The sequence below is a fragment of the Carassius gibelio genome, chromosome B17, assembly GCF_023724105.1.
Source record: "Carassius gibelio isolate Cgi1373 ecotype wild population from Czech Republic chromosome B17, carGib1.2-hapl.c, whole genome shotgun sequence".
In the NCBI taxonomy this organism is placed as follows: domain Eukaryota; kingdom Metazoa; phylum Chordata; class Actinopteri; order Cypriniformes; family Cyprinidae; genus Carassius; species Carassius gibelio.
The window spans coordinates 10,256,431-10,267,293 of NC_068412.1; positions in this window are offsets into that span (position 1 = coordinate 10,256,431).

A 10,863-nucleotide genomic window follows, 5' to 3' on the forward strand; every position below is an offset into this window, starting at 1 on the left:
TACAACCATAGGACAGGAAGAGCTAAATAAACTTATCACTGTATCTAAACCAACAACATGTTTATTAGATCCTGTACCCACTAAATTACTGAAAGAGCTGTTACCTGTAGCAGAAGAAACGCTTCTCAATATCATAAACTCGTCATTAACTTTAGGACACGTCCCAAAACCATTCAAGCTGGCGGTTATCAAGCCTCTTATTAAGAAACCAAAACTAGATCCTAGTGTACTGGCAAATTATAGGCCTATTTCAAATCTTCCATTTATGTCTAAAATTTTAGAGAAAGTTGTGTCTGCTCAATTGAGCACCTTCCTGCATAAAAATGATATGTATGAAGAATTTCAGTCAGGTTTTAGGCCCCACCATAGCACAGAAACTGCACCTGTTAAAATTACAAATGACCTGCTCCTTGCGTCAGACCAAGGCTGCATCTCATTTCTAGTCTTACTTGATCTTAGTGCTGCGTTCGACACCATAGATCATGACATACTCATAGATCGATTACAAAACTATACAGGTATTCAAGGGCAGGCTCTAAGATGGTTTAGATCCTACCTGTCCGATCGCTACCATTTTGTTTACTTAAATGGGGAGTCATCTCATTTATCATCAGTAAAATATGGAGTGCCACAAGGATCCGTCCTAGGTCCCCTTCTATTTTCAATATATATGTTGCCCCTTGGTAATATTATTAGAAAATACGGAATTAGCTTCCACTGTTATGCTGATGATACTCAGCTATATATCTCAACGAGACCAGATGAAACTTCCCAATTATCTAAGCTAACAGAGTGTGTTAAAAATGTAAAAGATTGGATGACACACAATTTTCTCCAATTAAATTCGGATAAGACAGAGATATTAATTATTGGACCAAAAAACACTACACAGAATCTTGTAGATTACAATCTGCAACTAGACGGATGCACTGTTACTTCCTCTACAGTCAGAAATCTGGGTGTTATATTAGACAGCAATTTGTCTTTTGAAAATCATATTTCCAATGTTACAAAAACTGCATTCTTCCATCTTAGAAACATTGCCAAGCTACGAAACATGTTATCTGTTTCTGATGCAGAAAAGCTAGTTCATGCATTCATGACCTCTAGACTGGACTATTGTAATGCACTTCTAGGTGGTTGTCCTGCTTCTTCAATAAACAAGCTACAGGTCGTCCAAAATGCAGCAGCTAGAGTCCTTATGAGGTCAAGAAAATATGATCATATTACCCCAATTTTACAGTCTCTGCACTGGCTACCTATTAAGTTCCGTATCAGTTACAAATTATCATTACTTACCTATAAGGCCCTAAATGGTTTAGCTCCAGCGTACCTAACTAGCCTTCTACCACGCTACAACCCATCACGCACCCTAAGGTCACAAAACGCTGGACTTTTGGTCGTTCCTAGGATAGCAAAGTCCACTAAAGGAGGTAGAGCTTTCTCACATTTGGCTCCCAAACTCTGGAATAGCCTTCCTGATAATGTTCGGGGTTCAGACACACTCTCTCTGTTTAAATCTAGATTAAAAACACATCTCTTTCGCCAAGCATTCGAATAATGTTTCTTTTTAATTGTGAGTGTAGTTGCATCTGTTCAAAGTTGCATTTTTATTCATTAGCTTGGGTTAAACTAATTTTACTTTGTTGGATCAGCAGCTATGCTAATGATGTCTGTATTTTGTTTCTATGTTTCGCCACGGGATTTACATCCCGTGGTAACTAGGATTTAAACAAGCTCCAGTCTGGATCCAGAACACCTGAGAAGAGATGATGCTGACCCTCAGAGGACCCCAGATGATGCTAACCTTGAATCAACAAACAGAACTAACAATTATTGCTAAATGTGTGACTGAATCATATAATAACTTAATAATATTGATAGTTCATCGTCTAGCTGACTACGTCTTGTATTATTATTATTATTTTTTCTAAAATCCTGTCAAATGTGCACAAACTACTAGCTACTACTAAATATTGTAGAAACATAATTTTCTGTAAAGTTGCTTTGTAACGATTTATTTTGTAAAAAGCGCTATACAAATAAACTTGAATTGAATTGAATTGAATTGAATTTGAAAGTTAGATGCATTTGTAAAATATGATTTCACATTGTGAGATATGAAGTAAATGAGAATTCATGAGAAATAGTTTCAATTACAGGAAATGATGTATGAAGTCAAATATGAGGTTGAGATTCTGAGTTATGAAGTCATATAGCAAAATATAAATGAGCAATCATGAAAAATAGCCACAAATACAAGAAGTTTGAAGTAGCAATCATGAGAATGAAATCACAGTTGTCCAATTTGAAGCCCAAACTGTGAGAAATAAATGAGCAATCGTAAAATAGCTGCAATTAAAAGAAATAAAGTGTAAAAATTAAGTCAAAATTTTGAGATATTAAGTCACATACTGAAATCTACAATTGTGAGTACTACAAGAAATAAAGTATAAAATTTCAATTATGAGTCAAAGTTGTGAGAAATAATGTCACAATTAAAATCACAATTGTGAGAATAAATCTGCAAAAATGAAGTCACAGTTAAAAGAAATTAAGCCACAATTATGTGACACAAAGTCAAATTTGTAATAAATCGCAACAATTACGAAATCACAGTTGAGAAAAATAAAGTTGGAATTGTGACATGTGAGGTTGCAAATATGAGAAATAAAGTCACAGCTTTTATACTTTTACTCTGAGATACACTCAAGACAGCTTACTAGGTTTAAAAAAAAAACAGTACTTAACAAATTTATTTTGCTGTCCCCACTTTTTGGGGGATAATCGATGCCCCCCATTAAATGTGCCCACCCTCACTTTTAAATGAATTGTACACCATTGCATATGCATACAGTTGTGAGGATCTGACTAGACAGCCGTGAATAATGAATGCATATTCTACTTGGTGAAAACTGTAATTGTTGCAAATTACCTTATAAACTAGAAAACATAAAAGCTCTGTAAATGGCTTCTTTTTTTTCTTGGACCTCAACCATGATATAAATTAGAACCGTGTGCTCACTTGCGAAACGAACCACACTGTAGCTCTCCTGAAGGGTGAGATTAATGGTCTGACCTTCACTGAACGGCCGACGTATTTAGCACAAAGTTTGTAATAGTGCTAGTGCTGCTCTTCTGATGGAAACGTCGCAAAACTGTTGACTGCATGATGAACCAGGCACACACACACACACACACACACTCATCTGCTCCTGAAGATAAAAGTTTAAGTGCATAAGAGACACACACAAAATGAAAGAAACAGGAATACCCTCCTTGTAAACAGACCACTAGAAACAGTGACGTATGCGCCCTTTATGAGAGAAAATTATTTTTTGTTTTAAAACCTTTTGCTTGTTTTCTTCTTTTTGTATGGGCAGTGAATCATGCGTCATCTCGTGGTCCTTAGTTCACTCGTTTTGTTAAGAATTCATAACATTTTCCTTTTCACTGAGAAAATGGTGTTCTCAGAAGAGCAGGTTTCTTGTCACGCTACAGCACATTTTGCATGGCTTTCTATTCGATCTTCTATTCAGTTACAAAACCTGATCTTGACTCCAGCTATATTGCTTTTAATATATAATAAAAATGCTTCTTATTAGCTTTAAATGTGGTAATTGTATTATATTGCATTTAAATTGGATGAGTCCATCAGTAAGTGTCTCTGATCTGGCAATGATCTTTTCTGCGTAAATGCTTTCATAAATTAACTCTATTTCTTTTTACTCTGTTAATTCAGACAGGGTGGTGGGGAGGAAACTGCTTTTGAAGTGTTGATGCAGTAAGCATTATACTAGGTCTTTCTCTTTCTCACTTTCTCATCATAATTCCCTCTGATCTGTCTCTTGGGATTCTGCTTCACCTCTATATTAAACAGTTCTTGGGCCCTCACCGAACCGCATTGACTCTGAGGCTGATAAATCAGGAATTCCTGCATCTACGTGTACTGTGTTAGTGTGTTAGTTTGTTAGTGTGTTTTGGGTTAATACCAATAGATGATGAATCCTGTGAGATGATTCTCTGATGGAGCTTAAAACCGTTGATTAGATCAGAAATGCAACGCTAAATGAATCCTATTGTTTAAAATGCACTTGCCAATTCTGATTTTCTTTCCCATAGGAAAGTAAAACCACAAACGATATCCCTTTTTTGAATTGCTTCATATCATCAAATGGTCATCAAATGAAGATTTTGGAAAAAAAGTAATCAAACATCATTTATGCCAAAAATAAACCTCAGAAAGGTCTCTATCTATCTATTTATCTGTCCATCCATGCATCTCTAGCATTATACTTAAAGTTAAAGAGTTTATATGACCTCTGAAACCGTAAAAAAACAACAACAGATAAACTGTTTGCAGTGACGAATGGATAATGATGAGCTTCAGTAGATGCGTTTTTGAACAAGAAGACTTTGCACTTCGTCTTGTTTTTATTACCCTCATTCCCAAGTACTTAGTGTTAAACTAAGTAGATATGTGCCTTAATACCCCCCAAATTGATGTCTTATGGTTTGGCCTCATCTTCAAAGGCTTTTCACATTTTTATTACCGCCATTAGCTTCCACCAGCACACATCACCAGCTGTAATTATTTCTAAAGATGAATTTTGGTAGATTTCCTGCTACCGGCTATTGTTTTCACTTCATACACTTTCTCAATTTATATCACTTTCTTGGCACGCGAGACATTTTCACAGTCCTGGAATACCTAAAGACCATAGCGGTGCTTGCACACGTTGTTTTCAGTTCAAATAAAGATAAATCTGGCAGCAGACAATCATGGTGCAATGGTGTGAAGGAATTGTGGGGTGTGTTTTTATGAGGCGTACATTCTCAGTAACATTTGGATGCATTTGATTAAGCTTTATGTTGTTCAAATGAAGAATAATACCGCAGATGAGCACGATGATGAAAACAACAAAGAATATGAAACAGATCGGCTTAATGCGCTCTAGTTTATTCCCAGCCACACCGACAGTGTTGATGTGTAATCTATCAGAGTAACATCCAAACAAATAATATCTGTCTAGTAGGTGTATCGTTTGATAATGATGTCCAAAAGGACTGTAAGAGGCTGCATTTATGCATGAGCGGAGCCCAGATGCACTGCAAGGTCAGACACGCAGCAAACAGCTCACCGTAGGGGCTCTTCTTACATGTGCATCACGTCCCATCAGGGTTCAAAACCTGCTCAACACACACACCCCTGAGTCTCATGACATCATACTCAAAAGATATCAAAACACATTAGGGACCTATATGTGGACTAGAGAGAAAATGTGCAAAAACAAAATTGCACAGAAAATTGAAGCTCAGATTATATAATTGAATGGACTGCACATGTATGGATGTCCTAACATAGCTGACAATGATTACAGAACTAATGGACACAGGGTTGCTCATTTCTTGCTCTTAAACATTAATTAGTGTGTGTATGTCAGGAGACCTTTGTGCAGCATGCGGCGAAGCCATCACGAACCCTGCTGAGCACACATGAAGGTCGGATGACCCATTCTTCTGGGAGCCACAGTCAGCGGCATGACGTCCTCTTGCTTTATAAAGTGTGCTACACACAAAGAACATGAGATGCACTGGTGTCAGGCACCTATTTTGTTTAAAGGCCATAGAATAAAAAATAATTTCTGGGAATGGATAGATGATGACTAATGTTTCAGTTATAAAGCAAATGAATTCTGGAATATATATATAGGTGTAGTCAACAACTGAAGAGGATAAAATTAAAATATATATATGCATTGGTTTTAGGTTTTCACAACTTTGATGAAAGGTTTTGATCCACTTTAAATGTTGACTAGTGTAAAGTGGGACCATATTTTTAATGGAACAGTTTATTGAACCTATATAATATAGTAGCAAACTGGTACAAATATACCCGTGTGACTTATGGCTGGTTTTGTCGTCCAGGGTCATATATATATATATATATATATATATATATATATATATATATATATATATATATATATATATATATATATATATATATATATATATATATATATATATATATATATATATATATATATATGACAGGCTAAGATCAGACACCGAACAGGAAAACAGGAACAGAGGATACAAGACTAAGAGTGATGCATAGGCAGGTGTGGATCTGCGGTCTGCGAACAATATCCAATTGGGTAGTCCAGTGGGGTCATCCATATACAGGCGATGATCAATCAAGGGGCAGACAAACTCTAATAGGGACAAGACTAGAGAGGTAAAACTAAGACAGGCAGAAGGTCGAGGCACTGGATGAAACTAGAATAATTAAACTAAAGCTTAGACAAGGGATAACTAGAATAGTAGAACTAAGACTAGGAACTAAGAACTAAGTCAGGATCAAGAATGATAGAACTAAAGCTAAGAAACAGAATGAAACTCAGAAGGGTAAACGGCTCTGCAAAGTAGCTAACGCTCTCAAGCGCTAAACGCTTACAACACTCGGCCCAGATGAGCAAGAGAGCGAGCCTTTTGTAGAGCATATGAACTGGCCTCAGATGTGCAAGTAATCACTGAGATACATTGTGTGAACTGTAGATCAGGGTGATCTGTGACAGTCTGTGTGGTGTTCAACTCTGCAAGAGTTAATGTAAAGCACAGGCAAATTCTGGTGGTGATCGAACAGAAGACTACAAACCAGGTTTGTTACAATATATATATATATATGTTATATATGTTCCTGTAGCTCAATTGGTAGAGCATTGTGGGGTTCGATTCCCCGGGAACACATGATAGGTAAAAATTGATAGCCTGAATGCACTGTAAGTCGCTTTGGATAAAAGTGTCTGCTAAATGCATAAATTTAATTTAAAATTTATATAAAGCCTGTTTTATCAGTAAACCTAAGTTGCTACAGTTGAGTAAATGTACAATATAAACTTACTTTATTAAAGATTTCACAGCAAAAAGACAAGTATACCACAACATGAAAGGCATTTTTAAAAGAGTGGTGTTTGACATACTTACTAACAGTCAGATTCCAGAAAGCACATAGTGGATTGTCTGCAACTGGTTTTTCAGCCAAATTTGAATCATGTTGATAATATAGAGGCCTTAGAAATCCGTGTATTACATATCCTACAGGAGGCTTTATGGGATTTAAGACTAACAACTTCACAGCCTTTGATTGGTGATAAAAAGAGCCCAAATATTTGAATAGAGACTCAAGAAAGTCTGTTTTTTAAACAGCAGTAACAAATTCGGAGAAGACAAATGAGGTTGATGAAATCTAAATCCTGTTTGGAAAGACAGGCAAAAAAAAATGGAAGGGGTACAGAGCTGCCTCTGGCAGTTTGTTAAAGAGAACATATCTAATTGCATCACTTTGACAATACACCATCCACTAAACAGGGAATTCTGTCTGTTCTGAACTGTGACAAGCAACATGATGCTATAAATAGCAAAGGATGTATATTACATCAATATACTAGCTGAATCACAATGCACTGCAAATGTTATTGCCACAACAATTCAGCATGTTTATGAAGGTTTGTGAAGTTATGGACTGCATTAAAATACATGAGATATATTGAGTGGCTATTTTAAAAGAGCATTAGGGTGTAACACAGAAACAAAAATTTGTGAAGTACAAATGGCTTTTATTATAGTTCTTTTTTCTTTTCTTTCTTTTTTTAAATGGGTATTATGAGGTTATACTGTCAGAAAAAAACAACTAAATAAATTCAGCAGACTTTCTGTTATCTGTGAAGTGAAAACTAAAACCCAATCTTTTACTGAAGGCACATTTGAATGTATTTTAGAGGGACGGGTGAAGTGAATCAGACTTGATGAGATGAAATGATCCTCTCTTTGACTTTACCAGACCAGAAACAAACATCGTCTATGTCCATATTGTTTCGATGTTGTGAAGCTTCACGTCTCCATGCACACGGAAAAGAGAGGGCAAGAGCGTCATTACGGCATAGCTGGCCAGTGAAGCTTGCTATGAGGGCCCAACACATTAGCAGATTATGGGTTTGTGTCTGGCTACTGTTGTTCATTAAGTGTCAAGAGAAGAATGAACCCGAGTGACTTCTTTATTGGCATCTAAAAAACTCACTTTGACTTGTTTTGATTCCTTCGGCTCTCAGCACTGTTCAGGAAGAATCCGACCTCATGCTTTGAGTAAAGGTGGAGCAGCACTCCGGTGTAACAAAGAAAGAAGTGCTGAGTGCTGTGGCTGAATCTCTTTTTCACTGTAGTTTAGGTCTTCTTGCTGTGCTGAGAGGTTCGGAGAGGGTTAGCCTAGCAGGACTAGATGATGTGCTTTTGGAAAGGCACATCATTTTATTATACATTAAAACTGCAAATATAAGAGGAAATGCATTTACAACATATGACATAATGCATAACTGAAACTTAAGCTAGAAAGGATTTTTTTGGTGGGGGTGGGGGGGTCACAACATGAGGGTTAAATAAATATTAATTTTTAGTAATCTGATAGACACAGTGCATCAAGGTATATTCAGTATATATTCAGGCAAATGGCTTATTAAAAAAAAAAGTTTTAAATACAAGCCTGTCTGAGTTGAAGCATGTGGAAAGTATATAACTTACTTAAGAAACAAAAAAAGCAAACTAAAAGGCTGCGCTACATTGAACCTTATGACTATTGAGGCAGCAGTGTAAAATTACCTTTTTGCAAGAAAACACATTTTCTTCTGGTGAATTTGAAAAGATCAAATAATGGCAATATGCGATTTGGGTTTTATCTGCAGAGAACATAAAAATCAATTTAATCTTCTTTTAGAGAATCTGAATGAACTGCCATCTATGACCAAGACTGAGTGGCTTGCATTACCAGAGGGGGGACTTTGGATTTCTCACCCTGAATTTCACATGGGATAATAGCTGACCTACCCTAGAGCTGTTAATGAAATGGAGACCTTTGTATATGTTCCATTTGATCTCAGATTCATTTTCACCCTGCAGCTTCTTTTGTTTTCGGGTTTTAACAGATCATTAGCTAACAGTCAAATTGACTAATAATATTGCAATGCTGTTTCTTTTCCATGAAATCAACTTTAAAATCACTCATTCTGAAATATATATTCCAGTGCTGGGTGATTAATATGGTTAATAACATGCTCGTCTGTGTGTATCACATAAGTTGAGATGTCAGATACATAAATCCAGTGGCAGCTATTGGTCTGAGGGGAAGTTGTGCCTCCCCAGACGAGCCGCCACTGCATAAATCAACATAAAATGGCATTCATAGTCCATTTTGGCTGTGAAGCGACACAACTGACACTGTTAAGTCAAATGACAATGACAGAATGACAAATTTAGTATGTTACATTCAAACTACACAAAACATAATTTTTTGTCATTGCTTATTTAAAAAAAGAGTACCTACTCAGAAAGTATGCAATTTTGGATACAGCTATTGTCTTTATAAGTGAGTTATTGAATTATTTACTCAACCAATTCATTCAGGAACAAACTGAGTGGCCGTATTCATTAAAACCTTCGCTCAATCCACCGATTCATTAAGGAACAAATCAAGTCTTCATTTGTAAGTCACTAAATCATTCTCTTAAATGGTTCAGTCAATAAAATTTTTTTGATTTATTCATTGTTCCCAACAATATAGTGCTTGTCATACTATATCAGTTCAGTGTTACATTTTGTATCATTCACGATTCAAATACACCTCATGTTTTGTATTAGAATGTGACCTCTGAATGCACTTAAGGAAGTGATATCATAAACTGAATACATTTACTGGTCTGATCCAGAGTCTTTTCCTGTAACTGTACATTACTTTCAAGTGCTGTATACGTTCAGGATTTAGGAATGTGTTTCCCCTCTTCAGTTTGTATGTCTCTTTCCCTATGTCTCTAATTCTGTCCCTTTACGAAGCGAGAGGAGGTTTCGTTTGCCAGTCAGCCTGTGGAATGCACTACTTTATATGGAAAAAAAGCAGTCATTTCCCCAAACACAGTAAAGAAAGCCCAGTCTCCAGGCTCGACCCCACCTCCACCCTCCCAGTTCTCATCGGCCAGTGCTACTGGATACTCTGCTGGCGCCGCGTTCACTGACATTCCATGCATTCCTTTATCATGTGCTCACAAAAAGACGAGGGGAAAAAAAGGTATGAGACACAAGAGAAAAATTACAGTTAGTGTTAACTCTTTCTGCATTACAGTGTGTCAGAGTTTGTATGTGGCTGGTGTTTCAAAGGAGAACCAAATCTTATAATAAAAACGCGGATGTGGTCGTGTTTTTTAAGCAACCTTGAAATAAATATGTTTATGTTGACAATTCCTTGTTTATGTTGTCTGGGAACATTTAGATTTTCTTTTATGGATGTGCGTCTGTATCTTATCATGGGATTTGAATAAAGAACAATGTGTTCAACTGTACAGTCTAAAATCATCAGATCCAAAGTTATGTTGATAATTATCAGGCATTCCAGTACATAAACATTGCACCGTTGGGGAATGCTTGAGATGTTTGGAATGCTCTGATGAGTGCAGATGAATGCTGGCCATCATTTGAATGAAAACCATTAGCCCAAGCTTTCTGTGCCTCATGGACAATTGAGTCTTAAATTCAATTATGAAGTAATTGTTCTGTCATCACAAAATGATAATTCAGTGTAGATGTTTTCAACATGAGACAGTTTCTGCAGGGGTTATTCTTAGTGTATTGCCTCATGGTTCACATGCTTGTGAAAGTGAGTCTAGATAAGAGGTGTCTCGGCCATGTTTTGAATTAATACAGTGAGGACATAAGTTTACATCTAAAATCTACTTTATAAGGGTTGTTAATTTAGATGTTAAATGTGAAACTGTGCCTAAAAGTGAAGATTCTCTCATCATATACTCACCCTCATGC